Genomic DNA, 17,186 nt, shown 5'->3' on the forward strand with positions numbered 1-17,186 from the left:
GTCGCCGAGATCGTTTGTAATGTGCTTGTTGTTCGGATGTGTGAGAAGGAGGTTGTGGACCAAGAACTGGTTTCTTCGCAGGGACCAGTTCTCTCATATGCCTCTGCTGCAAGAGATCCAAGAAAACAACCCTGATGATTTCAGGAATTTTCGGAGAATGTCTGACCCCGTATTTCAGCAGCTTTTGGCTTCGGTGTCGCCATATATCACCAGGCAGGACACCGTTATGCAGAAAGCCATCACTGCTGAGCAGCGGCTAGTTGCTACGTTGCAGTACCTTGCAACAGTGAGAAGTCTGCAGGACTTGAAGTTCTCGACGGGCATCTCCCCTCAGGTTCTGGGCCTCATGATCCTGGATACCTGTTCTGCCATAATTCAGGTTCTGCAGGAGGACTATGTTAAGGTAAGTGGTGTCCTTTAAATGCACAAACTATTAGGTAGATTCAGGTAGATTGGAATATCTTTAGGGAGGCGTAGCCTAGCCTGTTTAGGCTACACCGCCATAAATTAGCTAGGCTAGTAGTGATTTTCAATCTACTTACCTGCTAATCTACGGCGGCGTAGCCGCAAACGAGCGGGCGTAAGGGCGCCTAATTCAAATGACTTGGAGGGGGGCGTGTATCATGGTAATGAGGCTTGACCTCATGTTTTTTGACGTTTTTCCACACTGCGCATGCGCCGGGCGCTTACATTTCCCAGGGCGCATTGCGGCTAAGTACGCCGTACGGGCCTATTGATTTCGACGTGGACGTAAACGACGTAACTCCCGATTCGCGGACGACTTACACAAACGACGTAAAAAATTCGAACCTCGCGGCGGGAACGGTGGCCATACTTTAACATTGTTATTCCACCTCATAGGTGGAATAACTTTAGGCCGCCTAAGGCCTTACGGAAACAACGTAATTCGACTGGCGTACGTTCGGGAATCGGCGTACAAGCTCATTTACATAATCTACGCCGGCCGCAATGGAAGCACCACCTATCCGAAAAATTGCAAGCTAAGATAGAACGGCGCAAGCCGTCCTATCTTAGCTTTGTTTAAGCGTATCTCTGTTTGAGCATACGCTTAAACATACGGCGGCATAGATTCGGAGTTAGGTCGGCTTATCTACTGATAAGCCGGCCTAACTCTTTGTGAATCTACCCATTTGTATTTATTGCATGCCTTATTTTTTGTTTTTTCAAACAGTCCCTAATTAACCTGTTTGTAATATGCTGTGAATGTTCCCTTTGTCTCCATGCATGCTGTACTTTTTTTATTTTTTTTTGGGCCTACATGCATCTTTTATATAGCCAACCTGTCCAGCATTCTATTTTGTGGCCAAACACACCTAGCCTAGTCCCTATATCCCCCTTTATTTTTGACTTCCATTGTAGTGCTGCATTTTGTGTGTCCCTATATCCCCCTTTATTTTTGACCTCCATTGTAGTGCTGTATTTTGTGTGTCCCTATATCCCCCTTTATTTGTGGCCTCCATTGTAGTCCACGCCCAACCCCCCCCCCCCCTATTTTATTTTTAAACTGTATAATTCACCTTTTTGTTTTTTTGTGGTAATTTTTTAGGTCAGCAACTCATCTCGGGCCCCCCCTCCCCCTAAGCTTTTTTTTTTCCCATCAGAGGTGGTGATTAATCTGCTTAGTGATCCCTTATTATTTATGTCTCTTAAAATAATACTTGAAATTAATGTTTTGTTTTTTTAGGATCCCCGAATGTTTTGTGATATTCTGTTAGTAATGTTTGTTTGAATTTATTTTTTATTTATTTTTCTCTACAGTTCCCCACCACGCCACAGGAATGGCAGACTGTGGCAGCGGACTTCTCGCAGCATTGGAACTTTCCGAACTGTGGAGAAGCCATTGATGGCAAGCACGTCCGCATCGTGCCCCCACCCCATTCCGGATCCCATTATTTTAACTACAAGGGGTTCCACAGTGTCTGCCAATTATGATTTTATGTACCTGGATGTTGGGAAAAATGTCCGGATGTCGGACGGCGGGGTCTTTGCTCAGACCGAATTCGCCCAACGGCTTCAGTCGGAGGACCTTGGATTGCCACCTGCGGAGGAGAACGAAGAGGGGCAGCTCTTCGTATTTATCGCAGATGAGGCGTTTGGTTTGGGTCCCCACCTCATGAGGCCATTTCCCCAACGCACCCTCACCCCCGAAAGGAGGGTTTTTAATTATAGGCTGGCCAGAGCCAGACGGGTGGTTGAAAATGCATTTGGCATCATGGTCAGCCGATTTAGATTGTTTTTGACCGCCATAAACATGGCAGAATACAAGTGGAACCATATAATTCTATGTTGCTGTAATTTGCATAACTATCTCAGAAGACATTCCTCAAACTATTTAACAGTATTGCCTGATGAGGCAGTTGATCTTGCTCCGGAGGCTTCCCGTGAGGCTATCCAGCTTGGCCCCCCAAAGCGCACGTGCAGTGCGGCAAGCATATGTTGATTATTTTATGGGGAGGGGGGCCATTCCAATGCCAGATCTTGGCTGAATAAAATCTTTTCTTTTCTGCAATAAACAGTCTAATTTGTTTGTTAATTTATTAAATAGTTTTGTGTATTGTAGCTTTTTCATAGGTTCTCATAGAGCCATGTGTTTTGGATGTACTAAATACCCATCATTGTCAATATTACCACCCCAAATCTACATGAGTTATTTTATTAGTCAGCATTGATATAAAGAACTAGCCACACATTTTTGATCTTACAAATATGTTTATTGTTTAACAGAGATAAAATCAAGGGGCCAGATTCACAAAGAGTTACGCTGGCGTATCAGTAGATACACCAATGTAACTCGCAATCTAAGCCCGTCGCATGTTTAAGTGTATGCTCAAACTGAGATACACTTAAACCTACCTAAGATACGACGGCCTGCGCCGTCGTATCTTAGGGTGCAATATTTCCGCTGGCCGCTGGGTGGCGCTTCCATTGAGTTCGGCGTAAAATATGCAAATTAGTAGATACGCCGATTCACGAACGTACGCTTGCCCGTCGCAGTAAAGATACGCTGTTTCCGTAAGAGCTATGCCGGCGTAAAGATAAAGCTGCCCCCTAGGTGGCGTATCCTATGTTAAGTATGGCCGTCATTCCCACGTCGAAATTTTGAAATTTTATGTCGTTTGCGTAATTCGTCCGTGAATGGGGCTGGATGCCATTTACGTCCACGTCAAAACCAATGACGTCCTTGCGACGTCATTTAGATCAATGCACGCCGGGATTTTTTAGGGACGCCGCATGCACAGTTCGTTTGGCGCGGGGACGCGCTTCATTTAAATGAAACACGCCCACTACCCGCCGAATTTGAATTCCGCCGAATGTTTTACGCTACGCCGCCGCAACTTTACAGGCAAGTGCTTTGTGAATAAAGCACTTGCCTGAAAAACTTGTGGCGGCGTAACGTAAATCAAATACGTTACACACGCCCAAAAGTACGCCCATCTACGTGAATCTGGCCCAAGGTTTTTAATATTTTTTTTTATCATTTACAAATATACAATCAAGGTTTTTAATATATATATATTTTTTTATCATTTACAAATATACAATCAAGGTTTTTAATATATATATTTTTTTATCATTTACAAATATACAATCAAGGTTTTTAATATATATATTTTTTTTTATCATTTACAAATATACAATCAAGGTTTTTAATATATATATATTTTTTTATCATTTGCAAATATACAATCAAGGTTTTTAATATTTTTTTTTATCATTTACAAATATACAATTAAGGTTTTTAAAAACATAATCAAACAAAAATCAAACCTTAAAAAAATAAAAATAAAATCAAACCCTCCCCAGAAGATCGATCAAATTTTTGAGCTGTAGTTCCACCCTTTTTGATTTCTCACGAATGTCTCTTGATGCAAGACGGATGTCTTCGATCTGTGCCCTGCACGACAACACTTCTGCAATCAAGAGCTGGGCACTATATGTGTCAAGTCCCTCACCAGCACGACTTGTTCCTGAAATGTGGGACCAAACCATGTATTAAAATTATGTAGGCCTACATCTAGATTACCTGAAGCTGTGGTATATGATACTTTACCGGATGTTGTGGCAGGTTCCCCTTTGTCAACATCCCTCGGGGGTGTGGCTTGTGTGTTTTCGGCCTCCTGCCTTGCTGCTTCATTGCGCCCTATGAGATTGAAGAAAAGGTAAACATGATTTTAAAAGATTAGAGGCCTGAAAGAAAAATTAAATATGTTTTTTCTACAAATTATGGGACTATTGTTGGTTTTAAAAACCCTTCTAAAAGCAGAACACAGTATTGTAGGCATTCCCAATGCACTTTAAATTCTTTGGAGACTTGGTGTAGTTTTCTACATGGAAGCTAACCAAGTATCAGCTCACCTCTGTGTGACACCCTACATAGGTTGTTCTTGTGACAAACAATTGTGCTACTGAGTCCACATGTGTAACCAACTGCTGAGCAGGCTTTCCTTTTTCTGTATATTAAGTTATTATTTAATATTAAAATCTAGTTAGGAACACATCTACATCAATTCCACAATTGATGTCACCTCAACCCAAAAATATGTCGCAACTTTCATGTTTGTGGGTCCAATAATTGGTCGTAGGAGTCGTCGTTCGTTCGATCAGAAATACTAAAAAGACGATCTTTTTGTCTGATACAGTGTTTCAACTCCCATTTGCCCATGCGAACTAGACATGATGCCATTTCTCACAAAGATCTACTTTTATTAGTTAAAGTCATCGAATGAACGACGACTCCGACAACCAAATATTGTGCCCACAAACATAACACAATTCAGTTCAACCTAAAAGATAAACCACATGCCACAAAGAACACACCCAAATAATGATTACACATGAAAATTACTTACTTCTTCTAATGAATGAATGAATGAATGAATGAAAAACTTATAAAGCGCGGCGCATGCGAACTGAATCGCTTCTGGGCGCTAGTTGTTCGTGTCTCATGACATCAAAAGAGCAGAGTTTTGATTCGTCTTCTGAAAGTCAGGTGGTTTTCCTCCAACCGAATGCTGGTTGGTAAAGCGTTCCATAGTCTAGGACCCTGAAAAGCAAACCTTCTTTCTCCTTTGGACTTGTATTTGGTTTTTGGTACCCTGACCAGATTTTGGTCGGTGGAGCGCAGAACGCGATTCGAATTGTGAGGTTCTATCTTGTCGCAAAGATATTGCGGAGCCTTCCCATGGATGCACTTATGTGTCAGGCAGAGTGCTTTAAATGCAATTCTGTCTTTTACTGGCAGCCAGTGAAGGGTTCTCAACGAAGGTGAGATTGATTCCCATTTTTTTTTCCCAGTCACCAGTCTGGCGGCCGTATTCTGAACGACTTGCAGACGGGAGATTTGGTACTTTGGGAGTCCGAGGTACAGGGCGTTAGCATAGTCCAGTCTGGAATTCACGATTGTTCCCACCACGACTGCTACGTCTTCTTTGGGGATAAATGGAATAAGTCTGCGTAGTAGGCGCAACAGATGGTGCGCTCCGCTGACTACTGACCCTATTTGTGCGTCCATTGTCATGAAGGTGTCGAAGATGACCCCGAGACTTTTGACTTTGGAGCTAGGGGTGATGATTTGGCCCAGAATGGGCGGGGGTGTCCAGGTTGTTGCCAGTTGACTCTTTCGGCTGGCGTGAAACATAAGGAGTTCTGTTTTTGAACTGTTGAGTTTAAGATAACTCTTAGGCCCCATACTCACGACCAAACATGTCTGCTGAAACTGGCCCGCAGGCCAGTTTCAGCAGACATGTTTGGTCGTGTGTGGGCGCGAGCGGGCCGAATTCCAGCAAACATTTGCCCGCCGGGCCTTTTCCCAGCAGACAAATATTCCTGGACTTGTTTTAAAACAGCCCGCTGGAATTCAGCCCGCTCGGACATGTACGGTCGTCAGTACAGACCTACCGTACATGTCCAGGCGCCCGCCGTCCCTCGCATGCGTCGAATGACTTCGACGCATGCGTGGAAGCATTTTAAAGGCGGGCCGCCCACGTCGCCGCGTCATTGTCGCGGCGACACCGCGTCATCGACGCGGCGACACCGCGGACACGCCCCGCGTATTGTTTACGCGCGGACTTCTGTACGATGGTGTGTACAACCATCGTACAGAAGCCCTCTGGCAGACATGTATGGTGAAAACGGTCCGACGGACCGCTTTCACCATACATGTTTGTCCGTGTGTACCCGGCCTCAGTCATCCAGTTTTCTATCAAAGAGAGACATTTCTCTAAACTGAGATGATGATCCTTTTTGTTGCAGATGCGAAAATACAGTTGCGTATCGTCTGCATAAGAGTGATAGAGTAGTTCTTGGCTACTGATAATATCAAAGAGAGGGCGAAGATAGATGTTGAAAAGCACCGGTGACAGGGGGGATCCTTGGGGGACTCCACATGACACTGTGCGCTTTTCCGACGTGAAACAACCCAATTTAACTGTTTGTGATCGGTTTTCAAGAAAGGAAGAAAACCATGGTAAATCACCTTCTGCGACTTCTGCTACCTTGGCTAGTCGCATCAGTAACAGTTTGTGGTCTACCGTGTCAAAGGCTGCGCTTAGGTCCAGCAGAACCAGGAGACAAGATTCTCCTTCGTCTGCGGCCTCGAGGGCATCGTCCCATATTTTGAGTAAGGCCGTTTCTGTCCCGTGTCCGGGACGGAAGCCTGATTGTAATGGATCCAGTAGATTGTGGGTATCTAGATGCTGTTGCAGCTGTTGTACCACTACTTTCTCCATTATCTTGGAGAGAACATTTAGGCCTGTTATGGGACGGCGGTGAGTTGGGTCCTTGGGATCCAGGTTAGGTTTTTTCAAGATGGGCTGGATTGTGCCCTCTTTCAACAGGGATGGCACTGTGCCTTCCTTAAATGACTGGTTTATAAGCTGTGTGATGGGTGGTGCCAGGATGTCGGCACATTCCTTCAGCAGTTTGGTGGGGATGATATCATTGGGCGATGTGCTGTTCCGCAAAGCACCAATGATATTTTTTGTGGTATCGATGGAGATCGGTTCCAGAGTGAACTTTGTTGATTGTAGAGCGTTTCTGTGGGTGTTTTGTGGTTGATTGACGGTGGGGTTGAGGGGGGTATTGTTTTGCATGATGCTTTCCCGGATTCTTTCAATTTTGTTGATGAAGAAATCCGATAGTTCATTGCAGAACTCTTGGGTGTCTGAGTTGGGGACTTCAAGACATCCTGGGTTCATGGTCTGGGTGACCATCTTGAAGAGTTCGCGGGGGCGGTTTAGGGCGCTGTTAATCGCCATAGAAAAATGATGTTTCTTGGCTTTGAAGATTTCTTTATGATATCGTGTTGTTATTGCCTTGTAGATGATGAGGTTATCCTCTGCAGGACTTCTTTTCCAGGCGGCTTCTGCCCTTCTGCGCTCTTGCTTCAGAAGCGACAGCTGGTTGTTGAACCAGCCGGACTTTCTTTTTCGGATGCAGGCTTTGCGTTTCGGTGCTACTAAATCGGCTGACTGTAGCAGGGCTGCGTTTATGGCATCCAGTGTATCTGCGGCTGTTTGATGTGGATGGATTGTTTTGATTCTGTTTCCCAAGGTAGATTTGAAGAGTTCCGAATGGAGCTTCTTCTGAGATCTAGCCCAGTGTATTGTCACCGGCTTGGGTGCTTTTATCACTGGGGGAATTTTGGAGATTATGAAATTAATTGCATGGTGGTCTGTCCATGGCAATGGTTCATTTTCTAAAATGCTTATTTTCAGATTTTGTCTGAAAATTAGGTCGAGTGTGTGACCTGAAGCATGTGTTGGCCCGCATATAAGTTGCTGTAGCCCTAATCCCTCCAGGTGATCAATGCAGGCGTCCGCAATGGGATCCTGTGCGGAGTTGGCCCACAGATTAAAGTCCCCGAGCAGCAAAAGGTGTTTGCTGTTAAGGGTATAAGTGGATATAAACTCCGTTAATGATGGCAAAAACTGCGATTTTGGCCCAGGTGGCCTATAGCAGAGGAGAATGTGAACAGTCTCCTGGGGGGAAGTTTGAAGTTGAAGAGTAAGGGTTTCCATGAATGGAAGAGGATTTTGAAGGGCTGGCTTAGTGATTGTAATGCGATTCTTGTGGATCACCGCCAGGCCTCCTCCTCTTTGCCCTATTCTGTTTTCCGTTATAATGCGATAGTTTTCTGGCACCAATTCTCCGAGAATGGTGTTGCAGTCGTCTGAGAGCCAGCTTTCTGTAATAATGACTCTTTTTATCCTCTCCAGTTGCTCGGGCTCTCTCAACTTCAGGTCTGACCATCTTTTTCTCAGTTGTTCTTTACTCCTGCGTTCCCCAAATTTCTCCTGGAGCCTCCTGACCACTTTCTCCATTATTGCGGCCTTCACTTTGTTGGGATGCCTGTGAGGGCCATGTTTGGCATCATAGTCCTCCTTCCTTAAGATGCTGACCATCTCAACCATTTCCTGGAAGGACATGTTTGAGGCCTTGTACCTCCGACCTGGGTCTTCTGGTTGCTTGGGCCTGGCCTGCCTCCTGGCCATATTTAGCCAGTTAGCCATATTGGTCTGCATGTCCTGCATCTCCTCCATAATTCTTCTTCACAAAAGAATAGAGAAGGGGTGGGGAAAGGACGAGACCAAACGTCAGGGGCGGGGTATCATGCGGAGCGCCACGCGTGCGTAGTGTAAAAAGGGATCTGACGTGTTTGAAAGCGGCGTTCATAGTCTGTGGAAGAAGGCGGAAGTCACGATCGTGTCATACGACGGAACGTAACTGTATTTTTGTCCTTATTAGTGAACAGTGGATGAGTTTGTGGGCTAGATATGGTTTTAAGCTTATTAGTAGTAGTGGCTTGACTGACATTAGGTTTTTGATTTTAATTTTGACTTGCAGAAATAATGGAGTCCTTCAAAGAGCCAGAATTCCTCACTGAATTTATACAGAGATGGAAGGAACTTCCTGTACTGTGGCAAACTAAAAACAAACTAAATAAAAACAAAGATGCCGGGAAGAAAGCAAAGGAGACCCTGCTTGAATTTGTAAAGACAAGGGTCCCCAACGCCACAACAGAGACTGTGAAGCAGAAAATTAATTCCATTAGGGGCACCTACAGGACCCAACGGGTACAAGTCCTGGCCTCAATGAGATCTGGGGCTGCAGCTGACAGCATCTACAAGCCTAACCTGTGGTACTACAGTCAGCTGCAGTTCCTGGACGACCACACTGAGGCCAGACCATCCCTGTCTACCCTTCCCCCAAGAGATCGCTCCCATCTTCCCTGCAGTCAATCATCCAGTCTTCCCTGCAGGCAAGAGCAGGCAACCTCGGAGGAAGAGCCACAGTTCCTGGAGGACCCAGATTGTGACCCATGGAGCCAGGTATTGCATTTTGCTAACAATTTTGGAAAATTAAAGTATAATAATGATGTCAAATTGATGTTACTAGTGTTATAAATTCCAAAGGAATGAACAAAAAGTGTTGAACATATCAATAGACAGTAGTGGCAAAACATGATGGGGACAAGATAGAAAAATGCAGGGGTCTGAATGATTGTGTGACATTTTCTGGTATGCCATTAGGGGGGTACACGCAATACACCTGGAAGGGGTCCCAGATGTCAAACACCCTTTTTGGGAAAAATCATTTTGTCCAAAAAAAATTATACTACATTTCTATTTTGGGTAAAGGCCCCCTACTTCTCTATTTCAGCCGGCAGCAACCCCCCCAGCTCCAGGGGGCCCATGTCTGAAGCTGTGTAAGGGGCCACATAATTATGGATGGCGACCCTGTGTGTAATATATATTAGCATTCAATTTGCATATGTAATGATTTTAAAAATGTGTGTGATTAATGAAAACAACAAATAAACTATGTCCCTTTTTTTTATACACAGACAGAGCAAAGCCGGCAGGCCCCACAGGGAGCCAGGGGGGGGCAGGTCCAACTGCAAGGCAGGAGGTGGCATAACCCACTTGGAGCCAGGAGGTGGCAGGCCCCAGTGGGAGACAGGAGGCACGTCGGCGTGATACAATCTCCCGGATCCCTCCTCTCTGCAATCCCGCGAAAAGGGCCAGGAGGATTCTCCAAATGGAGGAGGAGACCCAGGCCATGCTTCGCGAAGCAACTGCGGCCACCCGAGAGCCACCCACAGAAGAAGAGGGTTTCGCAGCGCTCATCGCAGCCAAGCTCAGAAATCTGGAGCAGGGCCAGCGTGTGCGCTGCAAAATGCTCATCTTTAAGGCCATAAGCATGGCGTCACTGGGTCAGCTCGATGACGACACCAACATTGTGCGGATTGCTCCTCCTGTCCTTGCTGCTCCTCCTGCTCCTGCTCCTTCTCCTGCTCCTGCTCCTGTTCCTCCTCTTCCTGAGCCTGCTCTGGCTCCTGGCACAACCTCGGCTCCAGGAACCCAGCCCCCAAGGACTCGGGCTGCAGGGAAGACTGCAGGGAAGAAAACTACAAAGTCAAAGCGATGAGATGGTGCCCCTAATGGAATTTTTTTGGGGCTCACAGCCTTGATTGTTGACTTAGTGGACCCTTGTCTTTCTAAATTCAAGCACGCTCTCAAGTGCTGCCTTCCTTGGCTTTTTTGTTTTTATTAAGTTTTGATTTTTGTTTGCCAGCAGTGTATAATTTTTATTTTTTTATTCGGCCTGAATAAATGGCTTTTTGTTTTGTCGTCAAAATTTGACTATGTGTATTTTTTCGAAAATAGAGAGATCATTAGTGAGTGGGCAGACACATTTCAAAAACAAACATTTTGACATTAACAAGGGACAACAACCTCCTTGTGGGTAAATTCAAAGAAATAATGATGTTGTGGTCACTTCACACACTCCAAAATCAACCAAAAATATAGATTTAGCAAAAAGTTTAGAAAACAAATTCCCCCACAAAAAAAAAAAACATAACTAGATTTAAAATATATATTTAGATTTTTGGAGATGGAAGATATGCCTAAAAAACACAACACAAAACAAAACATTATATAACAATAAATAATAAAGTAAAAAGCTTGTCATAACTATGTATCAAGATCAGCCGCAACAAACGAGCATTTTAGTGTAGCATTTAAAAGCATGGTGTAATGCAGCGCATTCTTTTCTTCTATAATTTAAAACCTAACTAACGAATTGGACGCTATATGGACTTTGTTTGTATATGCCAATTTTCATATGAACTTTCCCTCACTATGGTGTACACATATGGTGATGTTGATTATTTGATATTTTGATTCTTGTCCTTCCCTTCCGTACTACAGCCACAATAGGAAGTGAGAGGAAAAACATCCAAACTAAGGGAATTCTTGGTTTTCACCAGTATCGCCAGAACTAGTGCCCCCCCCCCCCCCCATTGGAAGATGTTCTGGGGACAACCCATAATTTGGGATTTTCTTTCACTTCCACTTTCAGTTCTAACGATAGACAGGTCAAAGAGAGGGTGATACAGCCTAGTGGGGGCACAGAGAGCAATAAAAACCAGATCCATGTGTTAATTCCTCTCCACTGTATTCTGCAATAAAAACAAGTTTTGTCTTTGCTCTATGCCTATGCCACAATTCTTGTTTGGTTCTCATGTCCTTACAGATGTGCAAGGTCTTCCGGCTGAGGAATTGGTCAGTGGAGACAGTTTGTAGGAAACTGTTAAAAAGAATTCTGTTTGACAGAGAACGACTTTTTGGTGCATGACTAGACACTTTTTTTTAAAGTCATGGACAGAAAAAGCACTCTCTTACCCTAAAAGAAGAAACTATACCTCTTCCAGGTTCCAGGTCCTACTTACTGTAGTTTTGTTGCAAGTCCTGGATGTTTGAGCTAGTCAAGTGTGGCTCCAAATCCACCTCAAAATAATTGGGTGGCCCCCCCCCCCCGCTGTTACAATGGAGGTAAACTTTTTTTTTTTTTTGGGGGGGGGGGGGGGCTGCTTACACTCAGGACATTTTGGATCTATGGGTCTGGGATGTGGTGTCCAAGGGATGCAGAATGAAGTTTGGCTACCAACTCTCCACGTTATGCCCTCCTTCCCCTCACCTCTCTGATGAGATTGGAGGCTCCCCAGACTCCACTTCCAGAGTGATTGTGACAGTTCCCTCTGAGGTATGATTACCAAATCTGTACTAAGTGAAGAATCAGACTCCTAATTACCTTCATACATCCAGGAAAATGAGAGGAAACCTCCAGTATGTAGTGAAGAAAAAAGTCATTGCCATTCCATCCCTGCTCAGAAAGACAAAAAGAGAGACTCACTTAAAGCGGGGGTTCACCCGAAAAACAAATGTTTAACATTATATTGAGGCTAATTACGGGAAGCACAATCGGGTGTGTTTTTTTAAATCAATGCAGTACTTACCGTTTTAGAGATAGATGTTCTCCGCCGCTTCCAGGGTATGGTCTGCGGGACTGGGCATTCCTATTTGATTGAAAGCCTTCCGACCGTCGCATACAGCGCGTCACGAGTTGCCGAAAGTAGCCGAATGTCGGTGCGCAGGCGCCGAATAGAGCCGCACCGACGTTCGGCTTCTTTCGGCAACTCGTGACGCGCTGTATGCGACGGTCGGAAGGCTGTCAATCAAATAGGAACGCCCAGTCCCGAAGACCATACCCTGGAAGCGGCTGAGAACATCTATCTCTAAAACGGTAAGTACTGCATTGATTTAAAAAAAAAAAACGATTGTGCTTCCCGTAATTAGCCTCAATGTAATGTTAAAAAAATGTTTTCGGGTGAACCCCCGCTTTAATTTAGAACTAAATGAGAAAATAAAACGGGACAATTCTACTCCTAGATGTCACTGCAATGACCAGGAAAATGTTGCGACTATTGTCCCAGCAGGACGGCAGAGAACAGTCCCAGCAAGACTTCTCATTCCAGAACCTACTGTATTTTCAGGGGACATACTGAAGTTCATAGAGTGGAAGGCAAGTTTTGAAATGATCATTGAGCATCATTGTTCCAGATCAGTTGACAAGTTATTCTACCTTCAGAGATATGTTGGTGGAGAAGCAAAGAAAGCTCTTGAAGGTAACTTCTATAGAACAGACGAAGAAGCCTACAAGCAAGCTTGGGAAAAGTTAAATGCGAGATATGGTCATCCTTTCTTAGTACAAAGAGCCTTTAGGGAGAAATTGAATAACTGGCCTAAAATAGGTCCCAAGGAACACTTCAAACTTCAAGAGTATGGTGATTTCCTGCAAGCATGCAGCAATGCCATCCCACATGTACAAGGACTAGAAGTACTGAACGACTATCTAGAAAATCACAGGATGCTAGCTAAGCTACCTGAAGAAGTGGCTTCTAGATGGAATCGGTATGTGACTGAACAGTTAGATCTAAATAAGGACTTCCCAAGTTTTGAAAAGTTATAGCATGTAATCCAGTAACAGCATCTTATGCCTTAAAATCCTTAGAAGAAAGGCCTGCAAGAGATACAAGACGTGCAAGAGCAACTAGCTTTGCAATCAACTCAGCAGCTAAAGGTCTAGATACCTGCGAAAGCAAGTTCAAAGTCACTACTGGGTTGAGTAAAGAGACAGAACCGACAAATCCTCAGACTACCTTTAAGTGTATGTTCTGTGGAGAGAACCACTCCATACACAAGTGCCAACAATTGAAAGAGAAGTCCTCAAGTAAAAAGAAAAAATTTGTACTTGATAACCAACTGTGTTTTGGATGCTTAAGAAAAGGCCATGTTACAAAGGAGTGTAAGAAAAAGGCTACATGCAGCGTCCTACACCACTACACGAAGAACGTCCAAAGAAGGAAGAATCCTCAATACCTAAAGATGCTGAGGAAGAAAGGAAAGTATCGGTATTCTCTTGCAGAGTAAGGGAAGGAGAAAGCAACGGCACATCAATGGTTGTACCAGTGTGCATTTCAAATCCTAAAAAGAGGAACAAGAAGGTATACGCCTATGCACTACTGGATGCCCAAAGCGACGTCACCTTCATTGATCGAGAAATCTGCAAGAAATTACAAGTGGCTACAGAACCAGTGAAGCTCAAGCTCACCACAATGACAGGGAGAGACACATTAGTGAACAGTCAAAAGGTTAAAGGACTGAGAGTTAGAGGACTTCATTCAAACCTTCACGTTAAATCTACCTCCATCTTATACGGAAGACGACATACCTCTAGTTCGAGATCGCATACCTACCTGTGAAACAGCCAATAAATGGGAACACCTATCTATCATATCTCATGAGATGTCCCCGCTGATAGAAATTGGTGTGGGACTGTTGATAGGTTACGATTGTCCCGAAGCTTTGGTACCACGAGAGGTAATCACAGGAGGAAAGGGTGAACCCTACGCTGTTCGAACTGATCTAGGATGGGGTGTTGTTAGAGGAAAACAGCAGATTGCAAACTCAAGACAGGTGACAGGATTGTGTCATCGAATATCTGTCCAAGAGCTACCAACTGTAAGTTCAGCAAAGGTAATCAAGATCCTTGAATCTGACTTTGCAGACATAGTTCTGAAGAAAAGAGTGTATCCCAGGAAGACATAAAGGGCCAGATCCTCAAAAGAGATACGCAGACTTAACTGCTGTTCAGTCTGTGTCTAACTTTGGAAACGATCCTCAAAAGGCTTTTTCCAAAGTTAGGCAGAAGATCAGGCATGTGTAATTGAATTACACTGCCGAATCTTAGGATGCAGTACCGCATCCGCCGCTGGGGGCATTTCGAGTCGAAATGCCGTTGCTAGTATGCAAATTAGCACTTAAGGCGATCCACAAAGCTTTCCAGCTTCGTTTTTTCGCCGTAAGTGTTATTTTGCAAGTGTAAAACTAGGGCTGATGTTACAAAGTGTAAACTAGTCACACCATGTAAAAGCCCATTCCAGCGACGGCATTTGGTATGCATTCCCGAGGGAGAACTCCACGGCAATTTGTAAAGACAAAACCGGCATGGGTTCCCCCCCAGGAGCATACCAGGCCCTTAGGTCTGGTATGGGTTGTAAGGGGACCCCCCTACGCCGAAAAATCGACGTAGGGGGTCCCCCTACAATCCATACCAGACCCGTATCCAAAGCACGCTACCCGGCCGGTCAGGAAGGGAGTGGGGACGAGCGAGCGCCCCCCCCTCCTGAGCCGTGCCAGGCCGCATGCCCTCAACATGGGGGGGTTGGGTGCTCTGGGGCAGGGGGGCGCACTACGGGCCCCCCCACCTCAGAGCACCCTGTCCCCATGTTGATGAGGACAGGGCCACTTCCCGACAACCCTTGCCATTGGTTGTCGGGGTCTGCGGGCGGGGGCTTATCGGAATCTGGGAGTCCCCTCAAATAAGGGGGCCCCCAGATACCGGCCCCCCACCCTAAGTGAATGGATATGGGGTACATCGTACCCCTATCCATTCACCTGTAGGCAAAAAGTTAGTTAGTAAACACACAACACAAGGCCTTTTAAAATAATTTATTATTCTGCTCCGGATGCCCCCCCTGTCTTCTTTATTAGCTCTATTAGCAGGGGGGGCTTCTTCTTCCACTCTCCGGGGGTCTTCCGCTCTCCGGTGGTCTTCTCCGCTCTCCGGGGGGGGCTTCTCCGGACTCCGGGGGGCTTCTTCCATCTTCTCCCCTCTTCCGCTGTTGACTCGGCGAACCCCGGTTCTTCTGCAGATGTCCGGTGCCTTCTTCTTCAGCGCTGGCTGCCTGCTATCTTTGTGTGTTAGCTCGATTTCAAACAGGCAGCCGGCGCGGTCTTCTGTGACGTCAGGGTCTTCTGTTCTTCTCCCCTCTTCCGATGTTGCCTCGTCGCCTGTTGTCGCTGTAATGATGGAAGCGCGCCTTGCATCCCATTTATATAGGCATCACCGTCCCATCATGCTCCGGCAGGTACCCACGTGGTGGGTGCCTACCCACGTGCACCCACCACGTGGGTACCTGCCGGAGCATGATGGGACGGTGATGCCTATATAAATGGGATGCAAGGCGCGCTTCCATCATTACAGCGACAACAGGCGACGAGGCAACATCGGAAGAGGGGAGAAGAACAGAAGACCCTGACGTCACAGAAGACCACGCCGGCTGCCTGTTTGAAATCGAGCTAACACACAAAGATAGCAGGCAGCCAGCGCTGAAGAAGAAGGCACCGGACATCTGCAGAAGAACCGGGGTTCGCCGAGTCAACAGCGGAAGAGGGGAGAAGATGGAAGAAGCCCCCCGGAGTCCGGAGAAGCCCCCCCCGGAGAGCGGAGAAGACCCCCGGAGAGTGGAAGACCCCCGGAGAGCGGAAGAAGAAGCCACCCTGCTAATAGAGCTAATAAAGAAGACAGGGGGGGCATCCGGAGCAGAATAATAAATTATTTTAAAAAGCCTTGTGTTGTGTGTTTACTAACTAACTTTTTGCCTACAGGTGAATGGATAGGGGTACGATGTACCCCATATCCATTCACTTAGGGTGGGGGGCCGGTATCTGGGGGCCCCCTTATTTGAGGGGACTCCCAGATTCCGATAAGCCCCCGCCCGCAGACCCCGACAACCAATGGCAAGGGTTGTCGGGAAGAGGTCCTGTCCTCATCAACATGGGGACAGGGTGCTCTGAGGTGGGGGGGCCCGCAGTGCGCCCCCCTGCCCCAGAGCACCCAACCCCCCCATGTTGAGGGCATGCGGCCTGGCACGGCTCAGGAGGGGGGGCGCTCGCTCGTCCCCACTCCCTTCCTGGCTGGCCGGGTAGCGTGCTTTGGATACGGGTCTGGTATGGATTGTAGGGGGACCCCCTACGTCGATTTTTCGGCGTAGGGGGGTCTCCTTACAACCCATACCAGACCTAAGGGCCTGGTATGCTCCTGGGGGGGGAACCCATGCCGGTTTTTTCTTTGAAAATTGGCATGGAGTTCTCCCTCAGGAATGCATGCCGAGCGACGCTGTCATTTTTTTTTTTTTCCCGACGCAACTTTTTTAAGCCGTCGCGATCCTCAAAACTCGGCGTAACGTAAATTCGCGCATGCGCAGTACGGCCGGCGCGGGAGCGCGCCTCATTTAAATGGGACTCGCCCCATTTGAATAGGAACGCCTTGCGCCGGCGGAATTTTAGTTACACAGCCTGAAATTTCTAGATAAGTGCTTTGTGGATCGGGCACTTAGGTAGAAACTTTAAGGCAGTGTAACTTAAATGGGATTTTTTAAGTTACGCCAGGTTTTTGTGGATCTGGCCCAAAGTTCGTACAGAATCAACAAGGTTATCTTGAAATGCCCTTACCTTTCAGAGAACGACCTCATCTGC

Source organism: Rana temporaria, chromosome 4, assembly GCF_905171775.1.
Source record: "Rana temporaria chromosome 4, aRanTem1.1, whole genome shotgun sequence".
Taxonomy (NCBI): domain Eukaryota; kingdom Metazoa; phylum Chordata; class Amphibia; order Anura; family Ranidae; genus Rana; species Rana temporaria.